Here is a 16,199-nt window from a genome sequence, read left to right on the forward strand (position 1 = left end):
TTAAACTAGCTCATTTACAAACTCATTAGCTTAGCACATTGTATTGAAATTTTGATAATTTACGTTAACTATTGTGTTTCATAATATCATAAATAAATTAATTTTATATATGACTTTACTATGAAATAATATATTATTAATTATTATTTAAATTATAATATAATTAAATTATTTAAAATATAATTATAAAATTGAAAGTATAATTTAACAGAGCATTTTTTTTATTAATGGCATTATTATAATTTATTAAGTCTATGATCAAATGAGTTTTAGATAATATTTAATAAAATTACAATTTTTTTGTAATTTGACTAATTAAGCTCAATGAGTCGACTTCGAGTTCACAAACATAATAAATGAGCTCAATATAAATCGAGTTTGTGAGTCTAGTAAACAAGCTAAATGTAAATTGTGCTCACAAATTCAATGAACAAATTAAGTGCGAGCAAGTTCAAGCTCAGCTCAAATTAGATAAAATCTAAACGAATTGTGCTTAAATTTTAAATTTGAGCTTGGACCGAGTTAAAACTTGATAAAAATTTAATGAGCTAAACTTAAACTATTCAAACTCAAGTCAATTTGACTCCTTTGCACTTCTACCCACTCTTATCCTCTATATGAGTTAAGGTTGTGTAAACAGTCTGCTAGGTTTTGAACTTAAAAAATCAAAAATTGAATTTCATATGTTTCTCAAAATCAAACCAAATCAAATTACATAGAAAATTGAACCAAATCAAATCAAAATAATTCAGTTTAGTTTGAATATTTGAGTCTTTCAAATCTCATTTTTGTTCTTCTATGTTCAAATTAGTCCATGATTTCAAACAAGCATCCAAAATAAAATAATTCGGTAGGGAAATGCACTGGCGGAGGGAGAGACGGGGGCTGGTGGGGGGAGTAGGGTGGGCCTTCGCCCTCCAAATATGTATTATTTGACTAAGGATGTAGATAAGGGAGACTAAGGGCAGTTTTGACCCCTTCAATTATTTTCAAAACATTTTATTATGTATATTAAAATTTAATTTTTTTAATTAATTGATTTCTTAATTTCTTTTATTAGTCTCTCTATATATTTATAAAAAAAAATCTTAAATATATATAATAAATTTTATTTTTCATCAATTACCCAAAAATTGAATCATAATAGTTTATAATTTATATGTTATGATTTAAATTGAAATATTAAAATTACTTGGTTATCATTAAATAAATATGAAAGTTCAATAGCTATTCAAACTTAATATTTACAAACTAAAATTTAATTAATAGTTGTTATTGAAAATTAAATTCAATCCAATGTAATAATTTCCTATCTAATGATCTAAACTCAATTTGAATTTTTCAATTTTCTTTTTATTTTTCTCTCCCCTCGTTATATGGGTACAATATAATTTTTTTTTTAAATCTTCCCCCTCATTTAACTTTCTATCATTTATTTCATTCAAACTAAAAAAATTATTTTATTTATATTTATATAAACAAATTAAATTGGTAATCTCTACTATTATGCAAATTTTAGATGATCAATTTAAATATACATTATTTTTAACTAATATGTTTATTTTATTGTTTTACTAATATCTAATTTTCCATGATTCCTTAATTTTAATAACTATTATGTTTTTTTAATCTTATACTATTATACCATATAGCTAATTATATGAGAGTTTATATTTATTTTCTTAATATAACACAAATTATATATATATATATATATATTAGAGGAAAAAAAGGGTGAACCTAGGCCTCGAGCCAAGACTTATAAGTCCTTAAACATTAGTTTACCATTAGACAGAAAGAAGGGAATATATAATTTTTAACTTATTGATTTGATTTTATCAATTTTTTTTAAATTAAATCAAACTGAATAAATTATTTTTTTAAATATTTTAAATAGAACTAAATTGAATATTTAAATTAAATCAATTGGATTGATTTTTTTTTTTATTTGAACTGAATTCTGCTCAAATGGCCTGAAAGTTGAAATTGGACCATATTGAATATAACCTATAAGTATAGGGATCAAAGTCTAAGTTAAATGCAAACGTTAGTGGACATAATAATAAAAAGATAAAACAATGGGGGTAAATACATAAATCTCCAAAAGATTAGAGGTTTGAAAATGGTTGTTTGCCCGTTCCAATAATATTCCTCTCCCGAGCCCCTATTCCGAGTGAGTCCATACGGCGGAGTAGATAGTGAGATTGGAGAGGATGACCAGAGGGAAGCAGAAGATCGAAGCTCAGAGGAGAAATGCAGAGAGGAATCAGAAGCCAAAAGGCTCTCAGCTGGAGGCTAGAGCTGTCGCCCTCAAAGTGAGCTGCCCCATCTGCAAGGTTTTTCTTTTTCTTTTCTTTTTTTTTTTTAATTTTTTATTGTCTTTCTAGATCTAGCTTTGCTTTTCTTTTCTTTTCTTTTTTGATTATTTCTGGATTTGGAATTTAAATAATTTTGTGATAATTGCATTTTTATTTTAATTTGCATTCCTTTCGAATTAACTGAATTGATGTTCGGTATTGGAATTAAATTTTGTTATTAACGAATCCTGAATCCTTCTTGTTGGCTACTAACTACCAAAAATTTTGATCATCTGCCTTATTCTCCCTCTTTGTTAAGAAGTTGATCTCTCTTGGACTTGAGGAGATATGATGGTTTGGTGATTCGATGCTTTGGATTGTTGACTTAGTGTTATTTGGTATTGAAGTGATTTTCTTTGTTGGTTTGGGTTTTTGTGCGTAGTTGGTTTCACAATTAGATGTTGATATTCGATCTTTTTCAGGGCATGCTTCTTGAAAGTACGTTTTTCAGAAAGGCATTTGTTAAGTCATATGAGTATATATGTGGAAAAAAGAAAAATTAGGCTGAAAAACTGCCATTTCATGTTAGTCTTGGCTACACCAACAAGATTTTGAAATTTTATCTGCATGAGAACATTGGGATTCTCTATATTTTTTATGAAGTTTGATGATTCTTATGTTGAACTCATGTTCTGTACTGAAATCTCATCTTTCAGAATGGGTTTCTAGCTTGGGACTGAATTTGGGTTGATTTTAGCAGTGTTGTTGAAAGCATTCACTTGGCTCACCTAGGTATGCATGCTTGGGTAAGACAGAGGGGATAATAATAAGACATTGACTTGATAAGTGCCTTATTTTAGACGCCAACTGTTTATGACTAGCATCACTTTGATGAATTTAACAATTTTCTCCCTTACTTAGCATTTCCTCTTGTGGATGTATGGGAAAACTTGCCAAGCTGAAAGATGATCTTCAACACAAGCAATAAGCTTCCTCAAACTTCTTTTTTTTTTTTTTATAATTTTTTTTATTGTTAAAAATCTAGGAAGCTAATTCAAGGAGTCCCTCCCCAACCACAATCAATTCCTAGTTTGGTAGGCATGTTCATGGACTGGATTGGATTAAATTTTGATTCCAATCCAACCCAAACCAATATTAGTAAGTGAATATGGATTTTTTAACACAACCCGACCAACCCAATTCAAGAAATAGTAGGTTGGTTGGTCGGCTTATTGGATGCTGTGTTTGGTACCAATTGGTACCAATAGAAAATATATTTTATTCTATAATAAAAGTTATATAAATTAACCATAAAAAAAATCAAATTAATAAAAAAAAAAATCCACCCACATATACATTTAAAAATTAAGTATAAAAAAATATCATTAAAAAAGGATAAAAATTAAAATAAACTAACATAATCATTAAAAAGTTATAGTTTATAATAAGAAAAATTAAATAGTAAATAAATATACAGTCCCTGAAGTAGAGTTCCTTTGCATCTCCATAATACAGTTCTATGATTTTGTCCAAAATATATATTTCATCAACATTAATAAAAATATACAAACTACAAAATGTTAATTAACTATTGCAAATTAACCTAGCTCTATGATTTTGTCCAAGACATACATTTCATCAACATTAATTAGACAATATAGATGCTACTCTCCAATTGTTGGTTGACATAACTTTGAAAATTCTGAGAAAAAAAATTTAATTAGAAAAATAGAAGTATGTTACTAAAGGAAAAAATAATTTGACAACATATTTGCCTATAAATTCAGTACATTAAAGTCAAATTAAATTCATCCAAATGTCACCATTAAAGAATTAAATTTTCTATTAGGAATTAAATCTCATATTAAAAAAAGTAGAAAACTAAACAATCAAATGAAAATAGAAAATCTAATTAACACTTCTTTTAAGTAAATATTTTTATATTTTCTTGCAGGCCATCCTAGATTCTCATTACTCCATAGTTTTGAATTATATTCTAGCGTCAAAATCTCAGCCAGCCATTTATGGTCATCTATTCTATATACGCATATAAGGAATATAATTATATCATATTGATGCATTGGCAGCATTGCTATACTTTAATTAAACCTGGCACAGCAATAGTTCACTTCTCACTGACCAAATCACATCAAACGGCAACAATTACTTAGCAAATAGCAAGTACAGGGCCTGGAGACCTGTAGAAATGTATAAAGCTTCTCTAAAAGCTATTATATGCAAGTACGCATAAGCTAGACAATAAATTTCAACTGGTTGTTAGAGTTGATTCTGTTGCAGCTCAGGACACCACCTATTTCAGACGAAGTCTTTTATGGTTTTTGTTTCTGGGTGTTGTTAGGCTGGAAGTTGACATGAATTCAATCCATTGAAGTACATAAGGAATTTGCATAAGTTCTGTAGTGATTACTTTTAGCCAAAAAGGCCAAAAAATGGAAATCAAATCATATTCAAACCAAAACAAAATGAAAAGGCTTACCTTGGTTTCAGGTTCTTGTGAAGGTTTGGGGTCAAACTTGTAAATTAGTGGAAGTGGAATTGAGGGCAAGCGGAATCATGTTTTATGGGTTCCAATATGCGTGGCACTAGTCCTTTCATTAGCCGAGTGTACCTGTCTCAAATAGGTGCTTTAGCAAAATTAGATTTAAAAAAAAAAAAAGAATAAAGCAATAATATTGGATGTTTAAGGCTTAATTAGAATTAAAATTTTAAATAGCATAGCATAACTTCACTTTTTTGGACCTATCTGCCTTCGCTTTCCTCAAGCTAATTATTTACTTAAACCTCTCCTGGACCCATTTGTATAGATCAGGATGCTGACGTTTAGTGGCCTTCGCTTTCCTCAAGCTAATTATTTACTTAAACCTCTCCTGGACCCATTTGTATAGATCAGGATGCTGACGTTTAGTGTAGTGACCAATGTAAAAATGCCCCAAGGAAATGTCCACACTGATTAGAATGCTTTTCATGTTTGACACAAAATTGTAGAAATGCTTGGAAGAACAAACATGCAATGAAAGAAACTAACAGCCGAGGCTCAGTCCCTATTTCTGGAATCTCTACTCAAGTAATGGTGAGGCTTATGACAAAGTGTTTTAACAGCAAGCTGATTCACATGTCCTAGTGCAGGTGGCGATTGCAAAAGTGATGCTTCATCAATATGAGAGGACAAAGACCAAACTTGCTTCTACAATACTAATCTTGACAATGATGCACATGCTGTAGATGCAAAATACTTGGATAACAACTAAGCCAAGAGATGCAATGCTAAAAATGGATACTATTATTGAAGGGAAACTAAAAGCTTTCATTTTGAAACCTCTTTGAACCAAATAATCATCATGTAATAGAGGTCAACTAGCTTTTAATTAGCTTTCTTCCCTGTGATTTATTATGTTTTAGCATTGCAAAGATTCTTCTCCCCACCACCACCCCACTCCCCACCGCCCACACCCCCTTTTCTCTTGGAAAAAAAAAAAATACTGAATCAATCAAACTGTAGCACCATCATGACAACATTTAGCTCCAATGATAACAAAAGTGCAACATTACAAACCAACAAGATTCTTGCATTATTAAATTTGATAATTACAATAAAATTAAGCAATTAACTTATGTAATTATCAAAACAAGAAACGACAAACACATCTGAGGAAAGAGGATGAGAAGAAGAATATCAGAGGAGAAGCAACAGTGGCACATGTTGTTGAGTGGTGGTGGGTTTGAGAAGATGGGTGGCTAGTAGTAGAAATTACAAGAAGTGCAATATAAGAAATGCTAGGCAGAGAGAGGACATGTATAACACCTTCCTTGAGCTGATGCTGCTATGAGCGATTCCACCCACAAGCTTTGGTTTTTCACAAAAAACAACAATAATACTACCGTCTTCTAAAATAGTAATCATGGGCAAGTATCGAGTAACCTTCTAATGGGTAAGCTTGCTTGGGCAAAGCCCAAGCTACCATGCATAGCTTGGATGCTCACCTTGATTGACTGAGTAATGATGTTCACCCATTGTATCCCTAGCTATGAGGGATATTCACTAGAAGATAAGGCTCCTGTGATCGTTGCCATGTGTACAATCCTAACATTTGTAGGACTCCTAAACAAAATGGACTTCTAGTTCTATCTTAATTCTAACTGCCAATCTTAGCGGGGATCTATATCAAAGCCTATATAAAGGCCATCATGTATGCATGTTAATCTCGTAATCACTCTCATTCATTTATAGTCCAGTTTCTAATACTGACTTAATCATTGAAGTGGTGATTAGCTAACTCACTTGGTATTCTTTAGTGTTGTCTTGAAGATCTAAGCTCCAGAGTCATTATTTCATACCCGTAGAAGAGGAGAAAATCATTGGCGACGTTTGTGAAAACATTGCCTCAAAAATTTTCCATTGGCAAACAAATTTTGTGATTGTTGTTTTTCTTCATTGTCAAAACCATCATGGCTTCAGATCTATTGCCACCATCACTACCAATGGATTCTCCCACTGGCAATGGTACCACCAACGATGGTACAATTGCAAACAACACTCCACCGCAACCTCCCATGACCCTTGAACAGATGATGATAGTGTATCAAAGACTTAGAAGCAAAAAATGTTGGCTTGAAGAAGCAATATTTGCAGCTTGAAAAATCCATGGCTCTTGAGAATAATGGTATTTCAGATCTTGTTACTCAACAATCGAAGGGCAAAGAGAAGGTGGGAGATATCGAGGTTAACTCAGTAAGGGAGCCATTGATTGGGGAAAAGTCAAAATAGTTCCAAAATTCCAATCCCACTATGACCCTAATGACTTTGGTGTTGGCAATTACTCACCCCTGTCAGGCGATATTCTAGCACTTCCTTTTCCATCAAAGTTTAAGTTACCCTCCCTTGACAAGTGTGATAGGAAATTTGACCTGAGAAGTTACCTAGCAAAATTTTGTGTAGAGTTCTTCCCTCCACATTGACTAGTCTCACCTATAAGTGGTATCAGCATCTTATTGCTAATTCAATCCAAAGCTTTCAAACCTGGCTACTGAGTTCAAGCAGCGTTTCATAATGTGTATCCTGCTTAAAAATCTCTCACTAGATTTGCAGAAGGTCTGCCAGAAGGAGGATGAGTCACTGCACAGTTACATCGACCGATTCATTGTTGAGGCCATCCAGTTCGAGCATATGAACCATGAAATTGCATGTGAGGCAATTAAGAAGGGGTGGAATAATGTCGAATTTGTTGACTCATTGATCAAGAATCTAGTTCGGAATTATCATCCCTCATGGAGTGTGCCCAGAAATATATCCAACTGGATGATGAGAAACAATTATAGAAAGCTTGAAAAAAAGGTGAAGGTGGAAGAAAAGAAAAGTAGCCCAGACAGCATTGACAAAAAGGCTGAGTATCTCAACAACGATAGAGTGCTAGACAAGTTCAGAAATTACACTTCCCTAAGTGGATCCCAATCTAGGGTTTAGGATTCAAAAGAATAGAGTCAATCAAGTATCCAAAAATGTTAAATCCAAGAATTGCAGATTGGAGGGACCAAAGTAAGTTTTGTCGGTTTCATGATGATTATGGCTATACCATTGACAAGTGCAAGCAGCTAAAAGATAAAATTGATAGGCTAGTCAGGTATGGCACACTGAGGTGTTTCGCATGTATTACTCAGTTAAATGATGATAGAAAGTGCATAGAGTAAACAGTTGAAATAAGCCCAATATTCATACCATGCAAATTAAAAATCTCAATATCCAAAAATTATAGAAGAGAAAAGCAGCAAAGTAGAACCCTTAGATTAGATTAATGAGAAACCATAAACCAATCTACTCAAAAGCCAATCTATAGATCTACCCAATAACCCAAAAGATCGATGCTCACCTTAGATTATCTACAAAGATCGATGCTTGCCAAGCCAATCCACAGAGACGGTCAACAGTAAGATTGGAAGTCTGTGAAGTGTCGGCCGACTTCTCTGGAGCCTGTGAGATGAAGAAGAGTTTCGGGTTTGAAGAAGAGTTCAATATCTAGCTACTTATTCTCTAAATCGACCCAAAGAAATGAATATTCATAGATAACAAGTCAACCCAACTTAATTTGAGACTTAACCAGTAGATTGGGTTGGGTTGGTTTAGGTTGGTCAGGTTACTTCAAATAGCGAACAGCCCTTTTTTATAGAGAGAAAATTATTCAAATCTGGGAGTTAGTAAAAAGTATATCTTCCAGCTTTTTTAGATTGTGAAGAGACTCTAGTTAACTTCTATAGGTCTAATTGGTAGTGGTTAGTGTTCCATAGCTCTAATATTGTTCTTGGTTCCATAATCAAGGATGAGATCACATCTTAATTGGACCTCTATGACTGCCTTGCAAGAACCCTAATTTCTATTTTGTTAAACAACAACCTTTTATATTCTTGAGAAAATGAAGGCCCCTTTTAAATATTTGATTCTTGAAGAAAGTGGAGAAAATTTTTTCCTTCTTGACGTGAATGGTGGAGGGCTATTTGAATCAACTTTTTGGATTTTTAATTATTCAAAGAAATGAGTGAAAAACCTGGCCTTTTCATTATTTATCTAGTATTTTATTGGCATGGTATATTTTTATATCTGTAAGGAAAACAAAAATGTTTATTAGTGGAGTGAAAATGGTAAATTCATTAAAAGATATATCTTTTTGGTTGTTATTTCAAATTCATAGCATTCATCTATATTGTTGAACCTAATAACTATTTAACAAATCCACCCAACTAAAGAATGTTATATCCATAGTTTTTTCATTTCTAATCTTCATCTATTCAAATATATATACTAAATATTTTTATATCCATAGTTTTTTTTTTTTTTTTTTTAATTTATTTCAAATCTTCATCCGTTCAAATATATATACTAAATATTCTTCAATAAGAATCATATTTGGCTGGAAAATCCAATATCGTAAATGATATGCGACTTTTGCAAAGTAAGGGAACTTGAGGAGTAAAAGTCAAGTACTTGATCAATCTATGGAAGATGATTTTCACAAATGGACCAGCTTGAAGAGCAAAATAAAAAATAAAAAAAAAAAAAGAAAAGGAAAAAGAAGGAAAGTACAAATGAATTGCAGTGTAGTCTACTTCAAACGTGCAAATAGTATTTTTGCTTTTCTTCTTCTTCCTCCTCAAACCTAAGCATGTAGATTATGCCATCAAGGATACTGAACATTGTTTTCATGTGTTCCTGGGGAAGTAAGAAACAATATAGGGCAACTTAAATATCTGAAAATATAATAGATTTATAAACGTGCAAATAAAATTCCTGATAAATTTAGAACTAGATTTAGAAACTACAGTTTCATCATAATTTGAACAATACATTTGCTTTTAGAAAATTTAAAATTATTTTTGAAATCGAGCTACACTTGGTTGAAGCACATAAGCTATGTATTGTGTGCTCGAATGGGATCAATAAATTAGGTGTTTGACATTTTTGTTCTTTAGTTGGCGTTGAATTGAGTTGCACTTCTTTAATTAAATTTAGTTAACCATATAACACCAAAAGACAGTATGTTTTACTGTCAACTTAGTTTACTCTCTCTTGGGTTGTCACTGCGTAAACATGTTTATAACCTATAACAGTGGTAGCCATTTGTGGGAACTATAAGTATGGCTCATATTCTTGTTCTATTATGGATTAGAATTGGATTGTGTGCAAGATTGCTTTCACTTTAGTGTTCCACATAAATTTCAGGCTTTTGTTTTCCCCATATATGACCATATAATTATCATTATTTTTTCTAAAATAATTGAAGAAATTCTTTTAAAGGTTTGTCAAGAATGACTCCTTTGCATTTTACATATATTTCACCTTTTTGTGGCATTCAACAATCATCCATCATGATACTGTAAAGTGCTTGCATTGCATAAGAAGGACAAGGGGTTTTGAAACTGTCAATTGAATCTAACAATCTAGGCTACAGTGCGTGCTTTTGTTGCTCCAAGAGAATATTTTTACGCTCTAATCTTTGACGGTATAGAACCTCCATAATGGCCTTCTCAAAATTGCTATAAGTTTAAATTATGAGGGTCCTTAATTAGGAGAGATTCCACAAACAATTCATAGCAAGGCTATTTATCTAAGCTGAATTCAATAAGTAAACCCATTTGAAAGCGAGTAATGGATAGTAGATACCATTGGGTCTTGTCTTTTGACAGAAAGTAGACTTGTCAATATGAGTGTGTTGAACCTTACGTCCAGATGGATACATGGTTTCGAAGTGCCAACTTGAGACGCAAGTCAGAAATGAGGAACATTACAATTTTTTTCTTTTGCAATTCATTAGAATATTTATCATATAAATATACATTGTTTTCTTCTCGGATTGCTTTATCACCATTGATTTTTGTTTTTCTTTATCCTTGCTTTTCCGTATATGATTGTTATGCTACTTCTTGCCCTATATATTTTTTCACAGTAAAACAATGCAAATAATTAGTAGTCAGTGGTCAAGTGGAGTGGGGAGGGGGTGAGTGCCATACTCGGGCAAGGAAAACCTGCGAGATGGGGGAAATACCCCCATTGCCTCTGCCCCTCTCCCACTTACCCTGATGTAATCAATGATTTCACCACTAGGATAAGTGCCTAGAACATTTTTTCCTCATATGTTTGAAGTATACTAAAACTGCAAATTTTGAATTTCAGGTGCTGCTAGCAAATGGTAATCAGCTTGGTGATCATTATGCCTCCAAACATCCAAAAGAAAAGCCTCCTGAATCAAGTTGATCTATTTCTCTCTTGTAAAAATGCGAAAATAATAAAAATAAAAAGAAAGAAAAAGCTTTCCGTGTGTGATCATTAACCATTAAATGTATGTCAACTGATGGATGTGACTATTTCATTATCTGGACTAAGTAATTGACTATGCATTGTATGGTTTTCCTCTGGATGAGCTTTTGCATGGTTTTGGAGGTGTATAAAGTTCATGATCTGCAACTATATTTAATATTAGAATATATGCTTTGGGTAAATTATAATTTGACCTCGGTGGTTTGGTAAAAATCACAAGTAATTAATTTTTGTTATAATTTGACTTTGTTTTGTGATTGATTTGGTTTTAGCTGAGGATTGTTTCAGAATTTAAATAAATTATAACAATAATGGTTAGGTGATAGTTTTTTTTTTTTTTGAGTAGTTAAATTATTAAAATTGAATTTGTCATGGTTCTGTTTTTGCTCTAGGTGGTTGTACGTTTAGAAAGTGATGATTTTTCTTATTTCTGGTGATTTTTCTTTATGGACCATATCCTGTTTGATACTATTGATATAAAATTGATTTTAAATAAAATTGAATGTTGAAGAAAGATTTATATATTTGTTTTTCACTAATTTGAGATTAAAATTTAATTATTGTTTTGTTATATGTTGTTGATTGGATTTTTCCTGAGAAAAAAATGTTTTAAATATATTAATTAGCTTATTAAAAGTTAATTTTAAGCTAAATTTAATATATTTTAATTATAAAAATTTTAAAATAATAAGTATTTATATTATTAAAAGCTATTAAAAATTTTCTACATTAATTTTAGCATTTTAGTAATTTTTTATTTTTTTAAATTCATTTATTAAGCGTTATGTTATTTTCTTTTAGGTTAAATATTTGCCGTAAACTAGAAATTGAATAAAAAGAATAATATTTATTAGCTTTTATTATGATGGTAGTTATTATAAACGAGAAATCTTATATTAATATTTAATTTTTAGCTCATATTTCTTAATCACGTTATTACAATTAATAAATGACTAATATTATTAGTTTAGCTAACATATTAAATAAGTTGTACGTATCTTTTATTATTAAGTATGTATTTAATAGAAAGTTAAAAATCAAGCGATGAATGTTATTTTTGTAAATCTAATATTTAAAGAAGATAATTATTAATTTAGATCTTCAAAGTTAATATTTAATTTTCAAGAATGCATAGATATCAAGAAGGTATTTTTTAAAATATTCAAACAATTAATAACGGATTAAAAAAAAGCCACCCCTAAATAGTGTCAAGGGATAAGAAGTTTGGAAAATAAAATGTAATTTTTGGGGACTAAAGGGGATATTTTATATTTATTTTTATTCATGTATTTCTACGAGTGTGATGATTTAAGCATAGTAATGTCTTATTCTGCCATACATTATTGTGTCCCTAATTCTCTTTAGAAGAGAGTGACAAGTTGACCACCGTAAAGTGACAAGTATAGCTAGCCAATTGCATGGTGAGTTTTTGTCCTACTATTCCTTATAGGTTTTCCCAGCCTACAAGTGATGTAAGGACAACTAATCTAATTGTATTGATTATGATAAATGAATAAAAAAAAGTAGTTCATTCTTGATATATTTGTGCCTCGTTCTTTATTATATTTGAGATGCTTATTCATATACGATGCTTATGATATTTTTCCTGATTGGCTTGCCAAGCCATGCTAATATATTTATCTTGTTGGACAAATTATCATGAGATTCTATTGGCTAACTTGTCTTGAAAGGGCTCAACCAAAGTGCTGCACGGTCTCAGGAGTGTTCTTACACTAGGCTCGTGACAGTTGGTATTAGAGCAATCACTGATCTATGGATGGTGGGGAGCATGAAGGATTCTACTATGCATGTATTATCACCCTAGAGAAAAAAGGGTCAAAGTGATTTTACTTGAGGTAATGTATGTCCCTCTGATAATCACGCCAAGAGCTCTAAAAGGAGTAAGCAAAGTGATTGAGTCCCACATTGGTTGGAGAAGTGGAGTTCTTGTGTTATGTAAGTAGAGATGCTGCACACTCCTTTAGTTGCATCTTTTGGAGAGAGGGTAATGACCGCAAGTGGAGGTGCTGCACACTCCATCAGTTGCATCTTTCGAAGAGAGGGTAATGATCCCATGACACTTTTGAAGGGGTTGACAATAGAGCTTGAGTCAGTCCACCTCACCTTTTGAGCACTAAGAAAAGCGCATTGAAACATTGGAAGAGAAAATTGAGTACATTTGGCTGTGGTAGCCTAGCTATATAGGGTGAGGGTGAGCTAATAGAGCTTGAGGCCTCCCATAATCCCATGCTTACATGAAATATCTTCTGGCTATAATAGTCATGCTTTCTAAGGGTGAGGGTGAGCCAATAGAGCTTGAGGCCATCCAAGATCCCAATTTTTTTTGCTAGAAAGATCAGTTAGGTGACTTTAAGAATAGTATGCCAGAGTTTGAGATAGTGGCCTATCATATAGAAGGTATTGTGGATGTTGTACTTAGGAGTCTTAATCCATATTTTAATAATACTAAATAATTAGTATACTAGTAATCTGCCTTGAAAGTGTTTGTACTAAGATTATAGGTTTAAAGTTCAAAATTGTGAAAGTGCTTGAAATCAAGATTGAAAAACAGTAAGAAATTGAAGCAAAGATCAAGAAGACATTACAATGTAAATTTTTAATTTTGTGAATCTCAATTATTTAATTGTGTTGGCTCAAGTTTAGGAATTTTTAAAATTTCTTAGTGTCTTTTTTTATCTATTTTTTAACCAAGGGGAGTATAATGAAAATTTTATTTTGAGAAATGCAAAATTTGGTTTTGAAAGTGTTTTTGTTGAAAAGTTTATTAAATTAGCTTTCCAACAGTTCAAACGGATCAAAAATTCAAGTTCGAGATAAAAAGTCATGCAGTTTTAAAGTATTTTTGCGTTTCTGTCCAGAGAGAACTTTGACAGCTGAAGTAGGGGACTTCGGCAGCCAAAGTCAAGATTTTAAACATAAAGTTTTGGTGCCCCAACTTTCGACAGTCAAAGCAAGGGACTTCGGCAGCTAAATTTGGGTTTCTGTAACTTGATAAAACGGGGTTTTGGGTAATTGAACAACTATATTTGTATTTAATGCACCCTAAATAGTCATTTTCTTGTCAAAACTATAAATAGAGACCATTTATTATTGAAGGCAAGCAACGAAAACTGATTTTTTGAGAATTTATCGAGTTTCAAAGTCTTTTCCCATTTTCTTTCTCTAGAACTTAAGCCATTTCAATTAATTTCTTGAGAGCTTGTTTTGAGCTATAATTATTTTGTTCTAAGAGTGAGATTGAAGTTGTTGAGAGTATTTATTGTATCTTGAGTGTGTTAGAGCATTAAGTTGCTCTTGTGAGTAAAGGGATTTGTACAAGAGTAAGGGTTTACTCTTGTGATTTTTGTAAGGGGTTTGTTCTTCATCTAAAGAAGAAATATAGTGGAGTTAACTCTCAAGGAGGGCCTTGAGGAGAGGATGTAGGCTTGGGATAACTGAACCTCTATAAATCTTTGCGCTCACTATCTTTCCTTTCTCTCTTCTTTGTACTTATTTTCCATTAAACTTTCTTAGCTTCCAAAATTTTTAATTAGTATCCAATTCACCCTCCCTCTTGGGTTGCTACAAGGGATGACAAGTAGTGTCAGAGCTAGTTTCCATTCAATAAAGAATTAATCATCTTAGAACAAAGATCAATGGCAACCCTTAATGCATAAGAAAGCCAATCGGTGTAAGACCTCCCTTTTTTTATGGAAATCACTTTCATTATTGGAAAAATAGGATGTATTACTTCCTTAAATCGAAATTGTGGGATGTTGTTGAGAGTGGACCATTCACCCCAACCAAAGTAAAAGAAGGTGTACATGTAGCAAAACCAAAGGGTGAATGTAGTGAGTAAGAGAAGAGAAGAGAAGAGTTACTCTAAATGACAAAGCTCTTCATATTTTGTTTTGTGCTATAAGTAGAAGTGAGTATAACAAAATGTGTATGAAGTCTAACACAAAGGAGATTTGGGATGCTTTGGTAATTACTCATGAGGGCACTGGTCAAGTAAAGGAGAATAAAATGGATTCCCTAATTTATCAATATGAGTTGTTCAAGATGAAATCGAATGACACTATAAGTCAAATGTATGATAGATTTGTGGAGATCTTTAGAGGAATCAAATCCTTTAGAAAGACATTCACAAATGAGGAGCTAGTAAAGAAGATTCTAAGAAGTCTTCCTAAGGAGTGGCTACCTAAAGCAGCCTTACTCAATGATTCCAAAGACTTGAGTAAGGCACAACTTGATGAACTTTTGGTAAATCTCATTAACTATAGGATGACTCTCAAAAGAGAGCAGGTAGAGGAACCAAGCAAGGCCAAGAAGAACATTACTTTTAAGATGTCTTTTGAAAATTTAAGTGATGAAGTTGAAGAGTTTGATGAGGAGTAATAATGAGAATAAGGAATATGCTCTTTCAAAACAAGAAGTTCATTCCAAAGAAAAACTTTAAGAAAGATAAGGGAGAGAGTAGCAAAAGGGATCTTCCTATATCCTAAGAATGCAACAAGCCGAGTCACATTAGAATGGTTGTCCCAAGTTAAAGAGCCCCTCTAAGAAGTTAAAGAAGAAAGAACTCAAAGCAACATGGGATGAATCAAGTGACTATGAAGATGAGGAGATTGGTGATGAAGTTGCCAAAATGTGCTTCATGGCAAGGGAGAAAAGCTCTAATGAGGTAATTTTAAGTGATGATGTTAATGAATTTTCTTATGATAAACTTGTTAATGCTCTTAAAGTCATGAATGATGAACTTGAGTTGAGTCATAAGAAAAACAAACTTTTTAAAAAAGAACTAGTTAGTTTAAGGAAGGAAAATGAGACCTCATACAAGGATGCTAGACCTTTAGTGATATTAAAAAATCCTTAAATGTGTAATACCCGCCATTTTTTGGTGTTGAAATGTCCTTGACTAGATATTTTAGTGAAAAGTAAAAATTTCACTGACAAGGGAGTGGTGGTAAGACGTGAACATATGTTTATCTATGTGTGATGTGTTCAAATGTATTTAAAAACAAAAAAATATTTTAAAACTTTTATATAAAGTGGTTGTTTTGGGCATAAGGAACTTC

General features: G+C 32.0%; 1 long non-coding RNA gene across 1 annotated transcript; it reads left to right on the forward strand.

Annotated features, from left to right (window-relative positions):
* Window positions 1-2,035: 2,035 nt before the first annotated feature.
* LOC110648625 (uncharacterized) lies at window positions 2,036-11,221 on the forward strand. The gene is made up of 2 exons (XR_002493607.2): window positions 2,036-2,336; window positions 10,978-11,221. It is a non-coding gene; the product is annotated as an uncharacterized LOC110648625 (long non-coding RNA).
* Window positions 11,222-16,199: the final 4,978 nt, after the last annotated feature.

The sequence above is a fragment of the Hevea brasiliensis genome, chromosome 18 (assembly GCF_030052815.1).
Source record: "Hevea brasiliensis isolate MT/VB/25A 57/8 chromosome 18, ASM3005281v1, whole genome shotgun sequence".
NCBI lineage: Eukaryota > Viridiplantae > Streptophyta > Magnoliopsida > Malpighiales > Euphorbiaceae > Hevea > Hevea brasiliensis.